We start from the raw sequence: 21,850 nt of genomic DNA on the forward strand, positions 1-21,850 counted from the left end.
AAGACCTGGTGAAGAATGACATGGTTTGTTAGCTTTGCAGTTATGGGGCAAAACTAAAATGTTTTGCTTATTCCTTTAGACTTGTGGATAATTTGTGGATGGCTCTTACTACTTGTATGTGGGTAGGTGCTAGTGCAGGTTTTGCTTTGGCTAAGTTGAGTGATTGCCTTTTTGATAGCTTTGTATTCTTCCTGAGAAAGTACAAAAGCAACTGTGAGCAAGGTTCACCCTTTACCCTCTTCCCCAAATCCTCTCTCAAAGTGTTACAACAGAATCTATCTCTTGCTAGAGGTATGTATGCTGTAAAAACATTCAAGAGGAGACATGGAAAGAGAATATGCAAATTTTTGTTGTAGTTGGGCTAACAGAATAAATTAGTGTCCAAATGAAGCTTTAGATAAAACATTAACTAGCCAAAATTTAATCTCTGGGGACGCTCATAATGCTGTCTGCTCCTGTCTGGGTGCTTGCATAGCCCTGGAGGCTTTCAACCAGAGGATAGAATTCCTCAAAGCAAAAGCATACTGGCTTTCATTACCACACATCTGCCCTAGGTCTCACAGGTGTTTAGAAAAGCAAACAGCAAGCGAAAAAAGGTGCAAAAGACAAAGCCAGAATGAACGGCCATTTAGATCATTTGCAACATTCTGTATTTGAGTTATAATCTCTGGTCTCACTTTTCTGTGTTACTGTATATGATGTTCATGGGTTCTTCAAAGTACAACAAACCTTTTTGTTAGAAGGAGTTCAGTCCTCTTGGCTTCAAATTAAGTAGCCAAACATTTCATTTTGAATTGCCATATTCCTAGCCAAAAGGAAACACGAGACCCTACTATTCATGCAGTGTGTAGGTGTTCCAGATGAGGTTCTACTAGTCTTTCATCTTTTCCGTGAGTGTTAATATGATTGGAATACTTTTTCCAGCATGGAAAAGTGAATTAAAATTTAGGCATATTTTCACTGGTTTAAAAAACAGGAGTTCTTGTATGTTAAATGTACCAGTGTTTTCACTTTTGCCTTGCAAAATGACAACTGCCATGTTTGCTCTACAAGCTGACTCTGAATAATAAGCCTTCGTGCCTTTATTATTTTTAGGTTAAATGTTAATGTACTCTGTGACTGTCCCTTGAAGTCATTTATAAGTTGAATACAAGATCCAGGCCTGTTTAGTTAATGTGAATCACTCTGTACACATCTAAAGACTTATTTAGAATTATGTCAACTATGTTGATTTTTAAGATTTAAGCTTCTAAAACTTAATGCAATTTTATGTTTTCTTTTGTATTGAAAGTAGCAGAAAATAGGGAAATCTCAATGAACCTAAGACATGACAAACAATATCAACTTTTCAGGAACCATTATCATTCCTTGTGTCAATGCAAACAAATAAAGAATTGTTAGTCCAAGGATGAAAGTTATGGAACGTTCATATCTGTCATCTCAATATATATTTTCATATTTAAAAGTATTGTGCAGCATTAGAAAACTGTTGTACTGAATAACAAATATTGTGGAGAAACTTGCTACTGTACACACTAACTGGCTGCGAAGACTTTTAGTTCTACTTAGCCCATAACTGAAATTAGAGGCAGTGACTTGTAGAATCTCTCTATATCCTCCCCATCTCCTTGAGTGTGTGGTTAATACAAAAAAATTAAACCAGGAAAAAAATGCAAATTTGAGACAGAATTCTGGATCACAGATTGAGTAAATAAGGAGAAGAGGCAAACATTCTTTTCATCAGAGATGAATCTTAACAGTGTTTCACATTTGCTTTCACTCTATTGTGCAAATAAGCATAATGAAATTGCTTACAACTTTCAAAATATGGCAAAGATACATGCCCACTCAATCTCTTCAGTTACTTCTGGCATCTCAATAACAACCTCAAACTTCTTGCTGGTTAGAATTTATAGGGCTCCCTATTAAATTGAAATCAAAGAACATATCTATCTTAGTTCAAGAAAATATCAATGGCATTGATCTAAATGTTCAGTGAATAGCAACTACTTTTTAAGAATAACCTAAAATACTGTATGACTAAGAAGTTTCAGGAATCATTGTGAACCAAACAATTCTCTGAACCATTTTTCAACCTCCTTGCTTGGAGAGGGGAAGAATTTACTGCTACCATATTGTAGTAAATAGACTTTTTTTTTTATCCCCCTGCTGGCTCAGCTACTTTCCTCAGTGAGTTGGAGAGGGGAAGCAGAAGGTACAGTTGACAAGTTGTCGCTTCTCTTCCTGGACATGCTAATAAGCCAGGTAGCTTGAGCATTATTTCCCTTTTCTGTCTGTACAACCTGAGACAGAACTAATTCTGGCTAGAAGCAGAATATCCTTATTGTCACTTTAATTCCTTATTCAAAAAAAAAAGTAGAAATCCTCCAAATTTCTCAAGTCTATCTATTGATTTTTTTCTTTCCCTAGTTAGAAAGAAAACCCTCTTTTGCAACTATATGCAGCTGTAGGACTATGCATTATATGCGCATTATATGCAACTATATGCTTGTAGGAAAAGAACTATAAAGATGTTCATCATAATACTTTCAACACTTTCAAGTCGTTGCTTCAACTGCATGAATTCTTATCTATTTCATGACTGCAGCTGGCTAGCTAGTGTTAGTGTTGTTTGACCTTTGCATAGATAACATTGGTATTTCACAAACCACTATGTATCAGTGGATTTTGGCTAAAATGCTTATAGATATTAAGTAGGATACATTACACAATCAGTAGGAGCCCTGGATCACTAGTGCACTCCAAGATTTTTTTATCTTTTTTAAGAAAGCCATGTTTTAGCCCTACCTACTTATTTTTATTTATTTGTGTCATGGCCTTTAGTTTGTTCCTATTCAATCTCCCAAATATTGTAATTTTCTCTTAGAATAACTTTAAAAAAAAAAAAAGTGGAGGTGGGGAAAGGCCTTCAGCTCTCCCAAACATGTTCATGATCTGTTGGTGTTGGTAAGCTTTGTCTTTTCTTTTCCCAAATCTCACCCTTTGCCTTCAAGAGCTTAATTCTCATCCATGTTTCCCTTTATTCTCACTCAGTCCATCTTTCTCTCTATCCTAAAGGTCTCTGCTCTTTCCAGTTACTGTCCTTCCCCTGCCTTCAATCTCATCTTTCCCTCAGGATTTCTCCCCTTGCAGGCTTGCTGCCCCTGTTTCCACATGGATGCTGACCTACTGTGGGTGTTCGTGGGGAGTAGATCCTGTACCTAGTGCATAAGCAGATGGAGGGGGAGCTGAGAGAAAGCACAGACTGTCTGGCAAAGCGCTTTCTTTGCAGCTGTCTCCAACTCCTCAGCATAGCAGCCCCTCTGGAGCTCAGGTGGGAAGAAAGACTGGCTCAGTTCATCCCACAGACTCTATTTCCCTGCTGTATCCCTTCTCTTTTCTTCACAGCAAGCAGGAGATGGGAGTAGGCATTCTTGCCCTTGAAGTAGAAAAGGGTATGTGGGTAGAAGGAAGAGCATTGTTCCTCAACCTGACTTCCCCCTGTAACGTTGAGCTCTTAATATTTTTTTTTCCCATAATAACTAGTACGCAATTCTTGGAGGGAGAGAAGAACCATGAATTCATTATTTTTAAGTTTCCTGGGGCAGGGTTTTTCTTCTATTGTTCCTCTAGAGCATTGTGAATATGTGATACAACGTGGGGAATAACTTCTCAAATAAAAACAAAAATTATTTCTTTGTTAGATTCTTGGCTGAGAACTGGCTGGCTGAGGAGAATGAGCCACTCTTTCAGTTATAAGTGTGTGCCTCCAGCTGCACAGGAAAGCAACCTTTGCTGTACTAATTTTGCGGAAAGATAAAGGACCTCACTCTTCAAGAGCTTTTATGATTACTTAAAAGTTTCAGAATCTGAAAGAAAAACAAAAGATTAAATAAATCTGAAGGGAATGGAAACAGAAGGAAAATAGGTGGTGTGTTTTCCTAGTTGCCAGACTGTACAGTGGGTAGGTAGCATAGTACAATCCTGTATCACAGGATTTTGTGTTCACTGCTGCCCCTCACCCCTGAAAAAGTAGAAAATTACTAAGAGTTAAGTGAAACTTACACTAAATGCTGATTCTAATTAGCCATTGAGAGATTTGCTTTTGAATTTTGCAGCACCAGAATGTCCCTCTGTGTGCTTCAGCACAGGAGCAGACCTTCCAGAGCCCTGGGGAGGGACCAGAGGGAGTAAAGACTTTCTAGACATAGAGGAAAACAGAAAAGAGAACAGGACTGTTATATATTGGGAACCATAACTATGGGAGGTGCCCAAAGCAGAGTGGAGGCAGAGGAGTGGTGCCTAGAGGTTCCTAGCTCCAACACCCTGGGATCTTCCTTGCTGGCCAGGTGGATCGGGTGTTTTTAGCATCTGCCAGGCAGCATCCCTGTAGAGCTGGGTAAGATGGATGCTGAATTCTAACAGGATACCATTGGCAGGATATCATATCAAAACAGGATATCATTGGTAGTGTTTGGTATCAGAATGCTGAGTGGACGTGTGAAGGGTAGAGGGTCAGTTGTCTCACCTGGGACCATAAGCCCTAGAATTGACGTAATACGCCTTTCCCTAGTGGAGCTGGAACTCTCTGTCCCCAAACGGGTGGTAGTTGTTGGACCTGCAGGGACTTGGTGGGCATCAAGGCTACTGCTGAATTTTAGGTACATCTGTACCACACTGGAAAGCTGTGAACCAAAAGTGTAATTTGCCAGAGTATATACAGCACCACTTCAAACACTACACAGGGAAAGAGAACAGCAGAGCAAAGTGTCGTATCTCCTAAAAGGTTGCTGCAGAAATCTCTGCCATGTGGGTGTCTCAGACTGCACTCCAATAAATCAAATCTGGTTCTCTTTTTCTAAGAGTTGAAGTTTTCTTTGGGAAGGAACAGGTTTTTACCTCTCTTTTTAAAACAGTATGTGATCCTTTGGGGAGAGGATAAAGACAAGATAAGCCATCATACAAAACTCAGTCCTGAGGCCAAGAGTGATGATACTGGATAAATCCTAGATTCATTAAAAGGATAAATTGACGGGAATGCTTGGTCCTAAATTGCATGCCCTAAATGTATGGTCCCACCTCAGTGAAAATGGATGTAAGCAGCTGAGTGAAACCTGTCAGACTGTTTCTTCTTGTCTGAATAATGTATTAAAACAGAAGAACCACATACAATGGCCATACTTTTTTTTATTATTATTTCTGTGAGGAAAGACCTGATAAAATACAAAGAAACAAGATGAAGGAAAGCACAGGGTTTTTCTTCCATGAAAGGGGCATCTCCTTTGCATCTTTTCTGTTCATTCTGGGCATTGAAAAAAAAACACGCTTTCGGCTTTAGACAGTTCTGGTACTTTGAAAATTACACTCACTAAAAAACCTGAAACCAAGAAATCTAATGAAGGCTCAGTAAGCTAAACTCCCTCTCCTTCTTTACCTTTAAAAAAAAAAATTCACCAAAGTTTTTCAAGAATTATATGGAGCACACTCCATTTGCAGCTCTGTGAATTTTCTTTGTTCCAAGAGTTTCCATGTAGGAGTTCTTATGAAATAGTCCTAGGAAAGGTTTGTCCTTATATGAATTTATCATAGAATACTATTGAACCCAGGAAAGAAATGCTTTCATAAGCATCCCACTGCCGTTCATTTTAAGTTCTTCCTTTGTGTCTTATGGACATGGGTCACAACACCAGCTGAAAGCAGAGGTGCTGCAGTTTGAATATTTCCTGCTAGCACCTGTGAAGGCCACTGGCTTTTGAAGAGAGCACAAAGCTCTGAATTAAATCTTCTCACTTTAGCTTGTGACATGTCAGCAACTGTCAGAGAGACGGAGGGAGAAAATAACATTTACATTTTCTCACTAATTTAATGAGAAATGAAGAGATGAGAGAGGGGTCGGTTAATTTTCCATTCAGCATTGACTTCAATGCTTTTACAAGGACAGGCAGGGAAAGGCAAGGAGATGTACAGGATAATAAATCTAGAGCTGCTTGGGTGGCTGGGAGAGGATGCTGCTGTGCTGAGTTCTGGGGGCGTAATCCCATAATTCAGTGGTTCCAGCCTAGCGAGTGCCACGCTTCTTTCCACTGAGCTCATTTACGATCCCAAGCAGTTTCTTGCTGTCAGTTCCTATTTGCATCTTCTCCTTCCCTGTTTTTTTCCCTTGCTCTGAAATCTTCCTTGTCACATCTCATCTTAATTCTGATTTCTTGTCATCTTTCCTTGAGCTGTTTCAACTTAGATTTTTTTCTGCTATCGCCCACCGTTTCCATCATTGCGAGGTTAATGAAGCAAACCACCTCTAGACCCAGCACAGTCACCAGCTCAAAGCTTCTCTCTTGTTTGCTCTTTCTCAGAGCAAGTACAGGTTCTTTATACACTTGCTGTCTATGATACTCCTAATTCTTGCAGCTAAACTGGAGCCTCTGCTTTTCTCACACCAAGCCTCTGCTTGAAAAGCCTCTGCTTGAAGAGCCTGACTGATGGACTCTTTATAGGGTGGTGAGTCAATGGAGCACCACGGCCCCAGTGTATGCTGACATTGGCAGAACTAATAGTGCCTTTGGATATAGGCCATTTCAGTTGCAGTTTGATTCTTCGTGATCTCCCTTTTCTGTTTAATGCTTTTACATTCTTAAAGTAGCCAGATTAATCTTCATCTTTTTTTCTTGTCTACAAAATTTCATGAGATGAGAAACTCATCTCAAATTGATTTTAATCTTGGTACCTCTGGGTTACTGTTTGGCTCCATCTTTTATATAAAAGTAATAAATAGCTGATATTTTTCTGAGCCTCCAACTTGAACAGGTGTGTGCAATTGCTGTCTTCCCTAATTTCCTGCTAGTTTAACACTCTTCCTCTTGAGCAAATTCCATTCCCATCACAGCATTAGTCATGCGTAATCTTATAGCCATGAAACTTTCCTGTTGTTTGGCCAGTGACCCAGCCATCTAATTCTCCTTGGCAATGCTGTCACTCACTGTTTCAGCAAACATATCGTTTCAGCAAATATATTCTTTTGTCAGCGTTTGCCAGTGTTGTTCCACCACATCTCATTGGTTTCACAGATTTTAACATTTTCTCATCCCAGTCCAGTTGTCAGTACCTTTGCTGTCCTGATGATATTTTTTTTTCAATGTCTTTGCGTTCCAGCAGCCTTTGTGTGCTGTAAGATGCCATGAGGTACAGAAACATCAAAAAAACAGTTTTCTTTCCAGTAGAGGCGTCTTTGCTCCAGAACCACTGTGGGATTTGAGGGGCCAGAGGCAGAGTCTATGGATCCTGATGGTTCCATTGCCCTAGCTGAAGAACTGCTCAGGTTTTTTAGTAATTAACACTAGGATCAGGAACTCTCTTTGTGTACGACTGCACTGTTTTCAGGACCTTTTCTGAAATCCTTGCCTTTCAATGACCAGTGTAAGGAATTTTTCAGTAGCCAGATACCATCCTGGAGCCATCTTATATGGCTCAAAACAGTTACTGTACTGACACTGGTAGACATAAAAAAAAAAAAAAAAAAATAAAAATTGCACATTCATCTACATTTGTAACTGTGAATATGAATAAGGTGTTCTCATTTCTTTTCAGCACATCCACACATGCTCCAGGTTCAAACCCAATCTTTTAAATACCTAAGTTTCACCATATCACTTCTTTTGGGCAGAACAAAATATTTTGTTACAGTGAGATGGAATCTTTTTATTGTTGATGTTCAAGTGTTTCTGAAGATTTTTACAATCATGTAATTAAAAGGAAACTTTGTACTTACAAGGTTTTTTTTATGTTAGAGGGAGGGAGTTGGAAGATGTTACATGCTGATATTGCTGATTACATATTCTCTTCACCTTCTTGTAAAGCATTGCGTGTGAGAAGTTTGTCCAGAACATATAAATTCAGGAACTCTATAAAAACACATATATGGTATCTGCTCTTACATGAAACAGATTCATTCTTGTGCAGAGAGCTAACCATGTTCTTCTTAGAACTCTTTAGATTTTATATAAGAAATATTTTGGGTCAGATAAAATCTCCTGAGATTTTTACCAGTGTGTATTGAGACAACCTTGAGGGGGTGTGTGGGGGGGGTGGAGTGACACAGACCAATATGCTAGTAATAAAAAACAATATTAATATTCAGAAGCCATGAATGCAAAAACTGAAACTAATTACAAAAAACTAAATGTGAATTAAAATTTTAAAATATTAATAAATAGTCTGTCTACATACTGAAGAAATACAAAATGCAAATAAGATAATAGGGGAAAGTGGTATTTGTTTCCTTCTAAGTCTTGCTCTGAAGTTTTTAAAATAAAATTAAAAGGAAGGCTTCTAGCCTTGTAAACAGCTCGTTTTCTAAGGAGCAAGAGAGATCTTGGTTTTGTTTACTTGTCAAACTGGCTGTTACAAAGCTGCTGGGTTCTTTTAGCTGCTACCCATCCCATATGCAGTGCTAAGATTGTCAGTGATCACAGCAGGCCTTGAGAGGAGAGGTGGGGATGTGCTGGTGGGAGCTGAGTTGAGCCATGGGGCAGTGTCACCTGGGAACCAGCAGTGGTGTGGGACCTCTTCTAGTACTGGCTGCTTCTTGTCTTTCCTGCAAGAAAAAGACTGGGAAACTTGGTGCAATAAGATGGCACTGCTGTTTTTACTTTTTTTTTTTTAGGGTCAAAGAAGAACATTCAGAAGATCTGCAGATGATCAAGAGATTTTAATATTGTCATCCATTCTGTTTCACCACCCTCCTGCTTTGAATGAATGTCTTTTTTTTAAAAAAAAAAAAAAGGCAGTTATTTCAACATAAATGATAGGAAAGGGCAAATATGCTCCCACATACACAATGTTTCTGTGACTATAGGAAATATTTATGACTGTAGGGAGATTACTATAGGATAGAACCCAGGAGAATTTATTTAAATCACAGGAAAAATAATAAATGTTTATATCATACATTACTCCCTTCAACAGAGAACAGATGTAGTTACAGGAGGTGAAAGGACCAATGTTTTACCTTTGTAAGGAGTAGAAAGCATTCTGAGGTCAGCTTATGAAAGATACTGCCTTTTTTTTTGCCTTTATGAATGTTTTTAACTAGAAAATGCCACACTAGAAATTGGAACTCTTTATCATGAACAGACTATAGATCTTAGTCATGTTTCTTGCAAATACTTAGTCACATCTGTCAATCATACTAATTAGAGTAGTAACCAGAAACTATAACTTTTTAAAAAATATTTTCACCACATTCTTTCAGGATAGTAAAAAGAAATAGAATAACCTAATGAACATTTTGAATGGGCAGTGAATTAACTTCAAATCATAGATTATAGGGTTAAAGGTAATTTTAGGATGCCTTGAGGGAAGATACAGAAGAAAATGACAAGATAAACTTTGTCTGCATTTCCTGAAAATTGCTTATTTTGCATATTCTTAAAAATTTCTGGTGACGGAAAGTGGATTTTTCTGGCTGCAGTTTTAGTCCATTCTTTTTTCTTTTCCTTCATGGACATTGAGGATAAATTATTCCTTCTATCTCTGCAGAAGCTTTTAATATACTTGAAGACTTTCACAGTTAGCAGCCCCAATTTGTTCAAGCTTTCCTTGTACATTTTGTATCTTAGACCTCTGATCTTCGGGAGCCTCTGCAAGTAACACACATGTTTCTGGTGGGCAGTCCCCAAGGCTGAACCCATTACTACAGCAAAATAGATGAGTGCTATGAAACACAGAAGCAGTACAGTTTATGCTGCCATCTATAATCCTGCTTTGATGGCCACTTCTTGCCAGAGAATGACACTGATTCATGTTCTTTCTGTGATCCCGTTATATCACATTTTTCTGCAGAGAAGCTTTTTAGTAGTTGGTTCTCCACCCTGTATTTGTGCAACCATCATTTTTCCTAACTGTTGCTGACTGTGTGGAATGGTTTTCTAAAAAAGAAAAACGAAAAAAACCCTTCCAATATACAAGATGATTAAGATAATTTTAAATCGTGTTCTCTTGTATTGTGCTTTCTGCCTTTTCTATATATTATATTCCGTATATTATAATACTGCAGGAGACCTGCTCCATTCTGTCACTCAAAAACTACTAGAAGTGTTAGTAATGGGTAAGTACTGTGAAGACAGTCCAGTAAAAGTTGTATGTGTTGATCTATCTAGACTGTTTCCCTTAAACTGATGCCTCTGACTTCCTCAAAAGCAGCACAGGGCAGTGTGTGACATTTACTAGTGTCCCGCTTACAGAATGGTTAAGGTCAGAAGACCACCTATCTCACTATAAAAAAAAATTGTATAGGCATGATGTAACTGGTTCTTCATGGTTACTCATATTCTTGCTTTCCTGATAGTTCTGAAAAATTGTTTGATTGTGTTGGTAGTTTTTAGGGACTAGGTTAAAGTTGCTGTATAGCTTCTACCAAATTGTCTCAACAATATATGCTATATTTGATCTTTTCCAATTTTCTGGAGTTTGTACCAACTTTCTAGACATTCTCAAAAACAGTCATTAATGTGAACCAACTTTCAAATGTTTTAAATTCCTCGAAAACTATCAGGTTCATGCAGTCTGTAAACAAAGCATAAGTTTCTCTAAGCTTTTCCTTCTGAGCTGTAGCCTTTTTATGCTGACCTCAATTCTCAATTTTTGTAGTGAAGACTAAAGCCAAAGAAGATATGTGATACTTTAGCTTTCTGGGCAACTTTGGTCACTGTTTCTCCTCTCTGAAGAAGCAGTTGCTTTTTTTTTTTTTTTTTTGCCTTACTCCTTTTAGTGTACTTCTAGAATGTATTCTTGTTATTGTTTGTGCTCTTTGCTAGTTAACTGTTTCTTGTTGCTTGTATATACGCTACTGCTATCCTTTTATTCCCATCCTTAGTAATTGAGTCTGGCTTCATCTAAAATGAGGTCAATAAAGAGCTTGTGATTTAGCCAGCAGGGGTCTAATTATTTTTTTTGTCCTTCCTTTACATTGGGTTAGTTTCCTTTTGTTCCTTTGTTAGAGTTTCTTTACGGAACTGTTAGCTCTCCAGAGCTTCTTCAGGTTTATCTCCCCCCTATAATGCCTTCCAGTTCTCTGAATATATTAGTCTCCTTCATGAAATTCATTCTTTTTAATTTGTTGTACTTTATCCCTTTATCCCTTCTTGTCTAAGAATAGACGATCCTGACAGTTATGGTCTGGTTTACCAGTTTTTCCCTTCTTGGAAAGACGTGTATTTAAAACAATCAACAGTTTAGTTGTCTCTCTACTTTGTGATGAGTGGTGGGGGGTGGGAAGAATCTCAAAAGTAACTTTCAAAACTATACTGATCTCTCTTAACACTCAGCAGCTCACAGGGTTCAATGCCAAGCTGAATATGCGGTTTCTCAGGCTTTGATAAATTTCTTGTGTCTGAAAAGAATACTGAAGACCTCAAGCAAAGCATGGCCCATGGCCTTCATGGTTTGACATCGTATTATCAAGCAGAGATCCTACAAGATACTTTAGACAAATATCTCCCTCTTTTTCATTCTAACACAGTCATTGTACATGGTATTCTTATTTTATTCTGTATATTCTTTTATTTGGACGAGCTTATGAAATTATGCTAGTTGATCTTAAAACTAGTAAGTTATATAGTGACATCTACAAATTTGTATAGTCCCAATTGAAAATTTCCATGTGTGTTCCCTACATACGCTTACCTAAGAGAAGATCTTTTTTCTTGCTTGCTTTACTCGTGTACACACACACATCGTCCTATCCAGTCTTCAACAGAAATGGGTCAGCAATAAATTTCTATCTCTGGCTTTTACGGAAGCGGCACCTTTTTAAAATATTTTCTCTTGACTTCTTTCATGCCAGGTTGCCAACTGATTTAGGTAGTGGAGCACTATGGTCAATTGAATCCCCCAAACTCCAATATTAAAAGACAAAAGGGAAGGACCTTTGGGGGCAGCAGAATAAACTGAAGTGTTCAGGAATCACCAGTAATTCTTTCTCAAGAAAGCAGAAAAATGCATTTACAGTCTTACTTATTTTCTGTCTATGCTCATTACAGACTTTCCTTCATTAATATTACAGACTTTCCTTCATTAATCTTACAGCATTTTGGTTGCAAAGATATCGCCTAATTTTTTCTAGATGCTTTTGATTCAGAAACACACTGAAAAAAACACATTTTTTGATGTGGTCTCTTGTTATTTAAGGATATTATTTTTCCTCATACAAAAAAGAAACCATAACATTTCTTAAATGAAAATGAATTTATCAGAGATATTAATAAAGCTAAAACAGTGGTCAGCGTCAGAAAGCTCTGTAGTTCATTGATTGAATTGTAAGTATAGTTTCAACTTATTGCTGAAATTTTCCTGTCTTTCTTTCTAGATTTTCCCTCTAGATGTACTGGTGGCATAATATAGTAAAGGGTTGTTCATGTCTGGTAGGCTTCTTAGAATTTGTTGGTCCAATTTTTTGGTGGATAGATTTTTCATGTGGATATTATACAGCCAGCACAGATGAGAGCACATATGCCAGTCTTGTTTTATATTGAATTTTGGCATTGTAAAAGCTTCTTACCTTAATATGGACACTTCTAAAGGTGTTTCTATACAGACAAAACAACCTCCAAATGACAGCACAAAAGCTTCTAACTTCTGACTAACTTTGCATCAAAAAGTGTTTAATTTCTGCTTACTCATCTCAGGTTGGAGAGCTTTTCTTATGCATTTCCCCTAATACCATTGCTCATGAACAAGTGAGGTCTCTACACTTCTAGTTTTATGGTAGAGATATTGACAGGACAGTTCAATGCATTTTTTACATTTCCATAAGACTTTCTCATAACTGCTGCAAAGGCTTTACATGGCTTCCCTCCCTCCCCACCCCATTTTGGTCTGATTGTCTTCGGGGCTAGTCATATTACCACAAATTGCTATTCTGGAATTAATAATTAATTCCTTACTTCCTTGTAAATCTTGGTCCCTATTATACATATGCTTTTATGTTAATGCTTAAAACATGATAATATTTTTCAATGGTAGCAGTGATTGTGACAAGTGCTTTCTCCTTTCTCTGTTGGAGAGATGTAATAGTATAGGACGTGTATTTCCTGCAGGCATTGAAACACACATTTTCTGACACATCAAGGCTGCAGCTTATAGAAGTTTCACACTAACCCAAAGTTTCCAGGAGATAATTTCTCTCTGTGACCCTAGTGCAGAGTGCAGATACCTTCTGATGTTTTTTCAAGTCCATGTGCATCAGCTGAGAATGAGGGAATATTTGATGACTTCCCTTGAAACTCCATCCTATTTATAAGCCTGATAAATTGGATGAATTTTCAGACAGGCCATCCCAAATCCTTTAAGATGGAGCACGATGTTGTAAAGGCAGTGTCTATACCCGTCCAATCCTGAAAATGATAAAGCATAATATTAAAGTGTATGAGTATTCTTTTTTTCCTACAGTCAGTAACTGCTGACTCAAGGCACGAATAAGAAGTACCCCTTTCCAAATGTGTACAAACAGAAGCTTTATTTTCATTTATCCTTAATATGCTCTTTGTCTATGCCAGTGCTTTCTTGGAGCAAAGGCATCCTATTTAGCCACAGCTTAGCAGTGGCAGTGAGGAAGCATTGGGAGGCCCTTTCTTTTTATGGGAAGTCTAAGTCTCAGAGGTTGTGCTTTGGGGATAACTAATTCTGAAATCTAAGCTCTCTGAGGCCTCCACTAGTGAGGCAAGGCTTCACTGTGTCATGTAGGAAATGAATTCTAGGGCACCCTTGAGCAAGAATGCAAAGTGTCTGTCTGCATGCTCTTGAGTACAACCCTCCTTTCCTTTTAGGTAGCTGACCATGCTCTGGGAGTAGATAGGGGCAGCTTCAATGGTTTTGCTCCTGCGTCTCTACAAATGCAGAGCTTGCAGCTGTGACTACTTTGCACGAAGGGAGCACACAAGGGATTTGTGCCTTTCCATGCTCTTCTGCCTCCATTCATCTAGGACAAGACTCACTTGAGGGCCGCTTACGCTCTGGTTCATAGGATTCTCTTACAGAGATACTCTCCAAGCATCTAGGTGCTGTATTTGTGCATGCCAAAGAATTATAGTTATGCATTACAGCAGATGTTTTATGGTAGTTCTGTAATTAGCACTCTGCACTATTATGCCAGAGGCACAGATTTGATCTCTTGCTCTCTGAGCTGGCAGGGGATGGGAGTGCTGCTTAGGCAGTGTGCAAAACCCCAGATGGGCAGGGAAAAGCAATATTTTTCCGTTGCTCTGTAGTGGCCCTTACAGCTAATGATGATGCTATTTAGTGCTCTTATGCCTTTCGTTTAAGGATCTACAAGTGCTTTACAAACATTAAGTAAGACATGCTGTACCCAAGTGAAAAAGCCAGGACCGGATAGTGAGGGATCACTTCATCACTTACCTCTGGGCCATAACACAGCAGCTGTTCAGCAATGCAGGGCAAAATTACTTGACGTTTTAGGATGGACAGTAAACAGCATAGCTCTCAATTAAAACCACAGGGAAAATTGGTGTAGGCAGAATGCAATGGTACTTGCGCTTAGCCAGAGTGCTTCGTCCAATATATCTATTTTGAGGAATAATTGCTGGGTTTCTTAATCCAAACACACGTCTTCCATCAACACCAGCCTCTCCCTGCCCCTGACATGATGATGGGTCATTGGCTTAGTGATGTAGTGGGAAAGGTGCCATTCACTGACTGATTGGAAGTCTACGGGCTGGCACTGTGAATTGCAAAAGAGCCAGACAATCTAAATCTCTACCACTCAATTTAAGACTTCCGACAATAAATGTGGATTAAGGCTTTTGTGCTGTGGACATCAGTTCAAGCTTCCAAACCCATTTAGGAGCTCTTAGCAGAACTCTGTGTGTATTTTGCTATTTTTCTTCTTTTTTTGCTAGCTGCTTCTGGTATTTCCTTCAGACAATTTAGTCCTATAATATGCTTCCTGTGCTCAAATTAGCCGTCTTCTGATCTCAAACATTCAATAGAGTTTGCTTGGAAAACAGAAAATCTAAAGGCATTTGTTAAACCTCTTAAGCTTAAAGTTGTATGCAGGTTTTTGATTTCCCTTTTCTTTCATTTATCACATTCTTCTCTAATCTCTTCTGTGTCTGTCTTCATTTCTTTCCTCAGTTCATTTTTTTCTTGTATAGGTTATTTTATTGCAACTTGTTATGGTCCTCTTTAGCTATAGGGCCAAAATAATTCACTTTGTTCTCATCTGGGATCAATGCAGAGACCTGTATTTTATCTTTTTTAATATCTGTAACAGATTTAGTGGCTGTGTTTATGTAACTGTATGTTGTAATCTACTGTGATTCAAACTACTTATGCTATTCTATATTTTTGTATAAAATTCCATAAACTTTTAAACATTTTTATGGTCAGGGCAACACGTATGACACTTGGGTGTGGAGATCTTCACTCTTCATTGCCGTGTGGATACAAGTGACTGTGTTAAATCTTTCTTTTTGTTATCTGTGCTGTTCAGCAAGTGCAATAACTGCAAGCAGGTTGGCATTTCCATCCTAAATGCTTGAAATTCAACTCAAGCTGTAGCTTGAAAAGCTCCTGGATTTTCATCTCTTTATTTAGCTAAGTTGTTGACTAATTCTACAGAAACAATCAGCAATTACAGGGCATGGCAGAATTTGAGCCTGGGAACTCTGAATACTAAATGACAAATGTAGCCATTCAACACAGCACATCAGAATCATATTTCCATTGGCTACCACCAAATTTTCCTCTTGGGTGTATAAAGCCTGGTTAGGTGATCCAAATTGTATATGCTTGATTTGTTTTGATTATAATATGAACTAATATCAGGCTTGCTTTCTTCTGAAATAGCCTTGTTGTCTTCAGTGCAACATGATGATGCTACAGCTTTTCCTTTATTTGGCACCTAGCTTACTAGCATCGTGACCTGGTGAAAACAGAACACAGATGCTTTCTTTGCACATGGATGATTTGGGAATAACTCCATTGGAACCTCCTGTCAATTTTTCCAGATGACATCAACAATTGTACCAACAGCAAAAAAAAGTTCCTCTGCCAGGCTCTCGTGCAGAACAAACAAACACACGCCACTGCGACGCTAACCTTTCCTTTCTGTAGTTTTCCAGTTGTATGGTGCAGAGAGGTTAGTGTCTCCTTTTTTCACCCCTCTGCATGTGGCTATGAATGCATTTCTCTGTAAGGTGACATGATGTTGTAATACTACAATGACAGGATATTTGCAGTTCTCTCCTTTCTTAGGAACAGTGGTACAATTACCTGGCAAAGTCCTGCCATACTTCTGCAAAAAATATTTCTAGACCCCTCTGAATGCAGGTATCTTTCATTGTCTTGTCTTTTTTGTGTTATTTTTTTCAGCAAAACAGCTAAAAGAACAAAACCTGAAACTGCCAATTAATATATTGCCATACAGTGTATGAGCACATCTTTCCTGTTATTTCTCTTTGCTGTCTCCAACTGGAAAGCACTAGTCCGATAAGTACAAAATGTTTACATGTCTATCCTCTGATCATATCATGTGGAACAAACACAACGCTGGCTTGGTGGTAATTGCTCTTCTGTTTTGGTCTTATGTATCAATTCAAAATATTCCCTATTGAATGTAAATGAAGTTAGTGTATTTGTACAAATTTTTCCTCTCCTTCATTACAACACCTTTTGGTTCATTGGTTACACAATTCCATACCTAAATATTATATCTATTCGCCACATGTCCCATGCAAATACATCTGCAAAAGAGCTGCTAGTTAAGGCCTGTTTCCATGGATAGCAGATTATTTTCAAGATAATGCTATTGCTCTGGTTGGAGTTCTTCAGTTCGGGAGAACTGCTAGCATTTTGTTGTTCTTGAAAGGGATAAGAGCAGCAGCTTTTCTGGGAAGGTGTAACCCAGTTGTGCTAAGCTGCAAAGGTTTGATTCAACTTTACAGGGTCTGCTCATCAAGGCAGAGTATTTATGGGGGCCACAGGACTGGGGCTAGTGAGCAGCTGTTCAGTGTCCACCAGCAGAGACCCCTCCTGCAGGTGGGCTAGCATGTTGCTCTCATTCCTGTCCTAAAGATTAAGTAGATATTCTGGATTTCTGGAGGCTATAAACTGATATCAAAGACTGTCATGCTATCAGAGACTTCATGGTGAGAACAAATGACAAAATTCCTTGTCAATGCTCGGAAGTTCAATACATCGACCTATATACCTCAGGGCTCTCATGGACTATGCTATATAAAAGTGAGCCATGTTACATGGGGGGAAAAAAGTGAGCTATTATATTAGAATGTGACTGGTATATTAATATATGTGCATTTATTGTTTCATTGGTGCTATCTTTGAAATGCTGTAAAGAAATCTGTTGCAAATTTTTCTGACTTGTAGTGAAATGGCTTTTTTAAAGGTAATATAAAGAATGAGACAATTAAGGATTAAATAGAATAAATGCAGTTTTTATTTATTTCAAGTTACCCATCTGTTTGATTTCTCTCATGTTATTCTTTCACTTCCTTCCATGTTTATTTATATCTGGTTTAGAAGCCAGAGCTTCAGTGTTCTGGGCATTGCACAAATACAGAACAAAGGCAGAGCCCCTGTGACAGAGGCTTTGCTTTTTTCATCTATTTATTGTAGCCTGTTATGGAAAGGCTGCCTTTGACAGCGGAAGACAAAGATGTGTGCACCTGGAAATTAAATGGAAACTTAAGTTCCCCCCTTCCCCTTTCAGCCCTATCCAAAATAATTTGCTTTAACTTTAGGTGTAAAGAGAACAAACTTTCTTGGAATTTTTCAAATTCAATTATACAAGACATTTCATTCTCTTGTTTGCTTTTAGAAGAAAATAATTAGCAGACATTTCTCTTTTCCACATGGATCTTAGTATTCTGCAAAGATGATGACATTATACATAGGTAAACAACAGAGTGATTATCAAAAAGTCAAATAAAACAAAGGAGACTTTCCCTTGCTTTCAGAAACTTTTGGTACTCTGCAGCATTTCATGTGTAACAGTCTTTTCTTCTCAGATTAATTTCTGTTATTGTACATGTGGCTAAATACAGAGTAATCGAAGTAGTCTTAAGACTAGTAATTTATTTACGATAATTTTATTGGCCTCAATTCCCTTGTGATTGCTTTGGGTTTAATTTGTACTAAAGCAGCATGCATGTAGAAAAATAAGTTTAATGATTTTTTTATTATGGAGCTTTATTCTACAGCATGCTTTGTTCTTCACTATTTGGCAACAACTGTCCCTCCTCTTTCTACAGTTTGACTTAAGCTTCAAGTAGTCATTTAGAGAGATCTGATAAAGAAATTTCATCTCTGTAGGTGCCGGCTGCTGATGAAGAGAACGATAGGTTTCAATACAGACTAATCTTATCTCAGGAGGGAAAATTCAGGAGGGGAAAAGCAATCTGCTCTTCACTGACAGATCGCTCGCAATTTACTTCCACTAGCCACCTCTCTCTTCCTGCCTAAACTGTCAGAATGCCATGGGAGAAAAAGCCCTTTGTGCCTGTGTGCAGAAAGTGACTGTCATCACTGTTATGAATGGTATTTTACATAGGGCTTGTAAAGATCAGCAATTACTTCATCCTTCCTGCCTCTTCTTTGTGCTGGCTTCTCTTCATGCTGCAAACAGCTGAAGTTAGGCCTGTAGGACATCTGCTTCCCTGCCAAGCAAGTACCTCTAATGGGTTGCCTCTCACTCCATCTCCTTAGCTGTAGCCATCTCCCCAAATCTGTGGGGGAGAACAGCTTTCCCTTCTCTCATTGGACTGAGGTTTGTAACTCTTTGACTTGGAGCCCTAACTCAGGCTAAGATGCAGCTGCAGTTGTTGACTGCAGCTGCTGCTTCAACCCCCCACAAAACCCTGCTGGGAACTGAGAGTAGGTGGGTGAGAGAAGTGAATGGATAGCCTTGGGGGAGGAAGGGGGGGACAAGAGAAAGAAAAGGATGGGTGTTTTAAGGAGTTAAGGAGTCTTGTGAATGTGAGAGGCAAGAAAGTTGGGTGGGAACTGAAGTCGTGTGAAAGGGTTTGAAAATCTGTTATTTCAATATTTCCTTTCCTTTTCCTATTTGGTTAGAGGGTGGGGAAATATTTCTGAAATGGAAAGTTTTTAAAAACAAAGCAACAGCAAAACCCACACCGCAAAACAATTGAACTTTCAAATGCTTTTAAGTAGGTGTAGTGTAATAGCTGGCCTGAGTGGGACCATAGTGCCTTGTGAAAACTGAAATTCAGCTCTTGGTCTCCTTTGGTTGGAGATGGGTTCAAATTACATCCTCCATCAGCCACTGTAGTTTTGTGTCTCAGATGGTGTATTTAACAATTTAATTGGAGGGGCGGCTGTGATATATAAATGTAGATGCAGTTCAACAGGGAAAAGGCAAGCTCGGGAAGAAAGAAGCTACTTGATACCATGAGGTGTCATGGCAGCTCAAGAAGACAGAGTAGTGGTGGATACAGCCCAAAATGCAGTGACATGATTTTGTTTAAAAAAGCAACGATGTTCTGTTTGAGATCAAGTGGCCTCCAAAGCAAACCTTCCATCCTGAAACAAGAATACATAGAAAATTGGCATAATTGAGATTTTCCTGTATAAAGCAACCTAGTTAGGAAAGATACTTTGATTTCCACTGAATATGCTTGCCACAGTAAAATTCCTGGTCCTTGCTAGTCAGTGAGTCAGACAAGTGAGATGAATAGGGGTGAGTCAGGGTTTTTGTGACAAAGCAGTGAGTGAAGATTGATGCGATGTAGCTATCTCTGGTGGGTGAACTGGTTGTAAAATGAGTTTGTGTAGATAAAGTGTATTGTGAAAAATATGTGCCTGAATGACAGCAGGAATGGTGGCTTATACAAGAAAGGACAGTCCTTGTGCACAGTCAGCAAGGATTGTAATTACTCACGTTCCTAACTAGCACATTTCCACATCTATTTTAAACCTTATGAGTTTTAAGCTAACAAGCTTGTCTGGATGCAACAGCCAGATTTCTGGTTTAGGTAGAACAGGAGCTTGTGTTTATTTTGTTTTCCTTGTTTCGTGCAGTTTATAACATGACATGAAAAAATGATTTACCAGGGTCTGCGTAGTAGAAACAGGAGATATTAACTCAGATTATCATATGAGTTTATTAAGAATTATACAGATCAGAAAGCAGCGTAGTGGACTTGGTAGTTAGGTGATGGTTGGGCTTGACTTTATGGGTCTTTTCCAACCTAAGTGATTCTGTGTAATAAAGCCAAAGGATAACAATTCTTTAAAACAATAAGCACCTTCAGGTTCAATTGCCTCAGATTAGAACTGTGAGATGTTAGCATAAGTCAGGTTCACCTAAAAGAATTATGATGGCAAAGGAGATTTAGCTTCTTGCTAAACAGCTTCTTGCTGTTTTTCTGCTATTATAGTGAATGTTCTCAATCCTATTGTTCTTTCCTTCATTTGCCTTGTATCTCTTTATGTTCTGTATATATTGCATCCAGTCTATGATGTTACCCATTCCCTTTTTAATAATTTTAGTAACTGTCCTTCTAAATGTTATTGTTTTAATTTCTCCAGAATTGTTTAATGTTGGTGTCCATGTTCTTAACTTGTTTCCAAGGAGACGTTTGGTTTGTCTGCTACAAATTTTCTGAATCTTACTAATGTGTAATACAAATATAATTATTTCAGAAGTCTTTCAGCAGCTGAAACTGATTTTCTTTAAAAAAAAAAAAAAATCTTGCTAAATGAATATGTGCTCACTTCTATAAAATACAATGACTACCTCTCTGCAGCAATGGCAAACATGCTATGAAATCTGGAGGTGGTGGGAGGACATCTTAAGCCCTCTCAACAAGTAAATTTTTTTCCCTCGAGAACAATAGGAAAACAAACTTTTCTGTATACTATTTTTAATAAAGCAGAGTTTCTGAGACCAGCAAAAGATGCACTTGCATCTGTTTTGTATGTACTACAAGTGTGAAAAAACTGTGGTGACACTTTTGGTCTAAAATACATTTTACTGCCTGTTCAAAAAATGCATGAACCACTGTAGTTGCGATACGCATGCCCCCGTGTTAAATTTTAGTGTCTTCTGAGATACAGCACTGAGGATGTACCTGTTCTGTCAGAACTGGCTCTACATGAGCTAACTCCAAAGTCAGAAGAGTTGAGGTTACTGTGTCTCCAAACTAGTGTCCAGAAGCAGTATAGCTATGTTTCCTCACTTGGGTACGGTGTCCATGGCATTAATTAATTGCAGTTGAACTTGAGGTGTTATAATCCTGCCTTGGCTTGTGCCGTCTGCGGTTACTGACATCAGTGGGTGCTAACCGGAAAGTCTTCGCACCATGCTCTGCTACATGATCTTGACATAAAGAGGAAGAGGTGTGTGAAGGTGCCTTGAAACTGTGTTGGGGTGCAGCACCTCATTTTCTTCTGTAAAACTCTGTATTTCCTCACTTGCCATTTCTCAGTGTGTGCTATCTCCTGTACCAACTGCTACCTCCTAAAAGAAGTAACAGATATTATTTCTTCAGGGAATATTGACTCCATGTCTGAAGCAAAAGGCTGAGAGCTTGAGACAGCATTTTCACTCCCAGTCAGTAGGTGATAAACCTGAAGACCTTTAGTTCCAAGTCTTTTTTGTTTTTTATTGACTCTATGATTTTGGGCAAAGCACTAATCTCTCTATCATAAGGTTTTAGTCTGCAAAACTTAGAAGACTAATAATGTCTTTCTGAAGCTTGGGGGATTCTTCTTTTTGAGGGAATATGACTATTTTATGTTGTGTCATACTTTCCTATAAGTTCTGACTGTTTATTGCAGTAACAGCAGGTCTCATGATATT

At 38.4% G+C, this 21,850-nt stretch overlaps 1 long non-coding RNA gene across 2 annotated transcripts in view; it reads left to right on the top strand.

The window, feature by feature from the left end:
- The window catches only part of LOC106040103 (uncharacterized), a 63,713-nt gene that overhangs the window by 26,529 nt on the left and 15,334 nt on the right, over nucleotides 1-21,850 (top strand). Inside the window, exon 3 of one of the 2 annotated variants that reach the window (XR_007166071.2) lies at nucleotides 8,660-9,163. The exons of the other annotated variant lie outside the window; for it this stretch is intronic. This is a non-coding gene — a long non-coding RNA (uncharacterized lncRNA). Of the gene's footprint in view, nucleotides 1-8,659; nucleotides 9,164-21,850 lie in introns of those variants that run through there. 2 annotated transcript variants of the gene reach the window in all.

Source organism: Anser cygnoides, chromosome 1 (genome assembly GCF_040182565.1).
Source record: "Anser cygnoides isolate HZ-2024a breed goose chromosome 1, Taihu_goose_T2T_genome, whole genome shotgun sequence".
NCBI classification, from domain to species: Eukaryota; Metazoa; Chordata; class Aves; order Anseriformes; family Anatidae; genus Anser; species Anser cygnoides.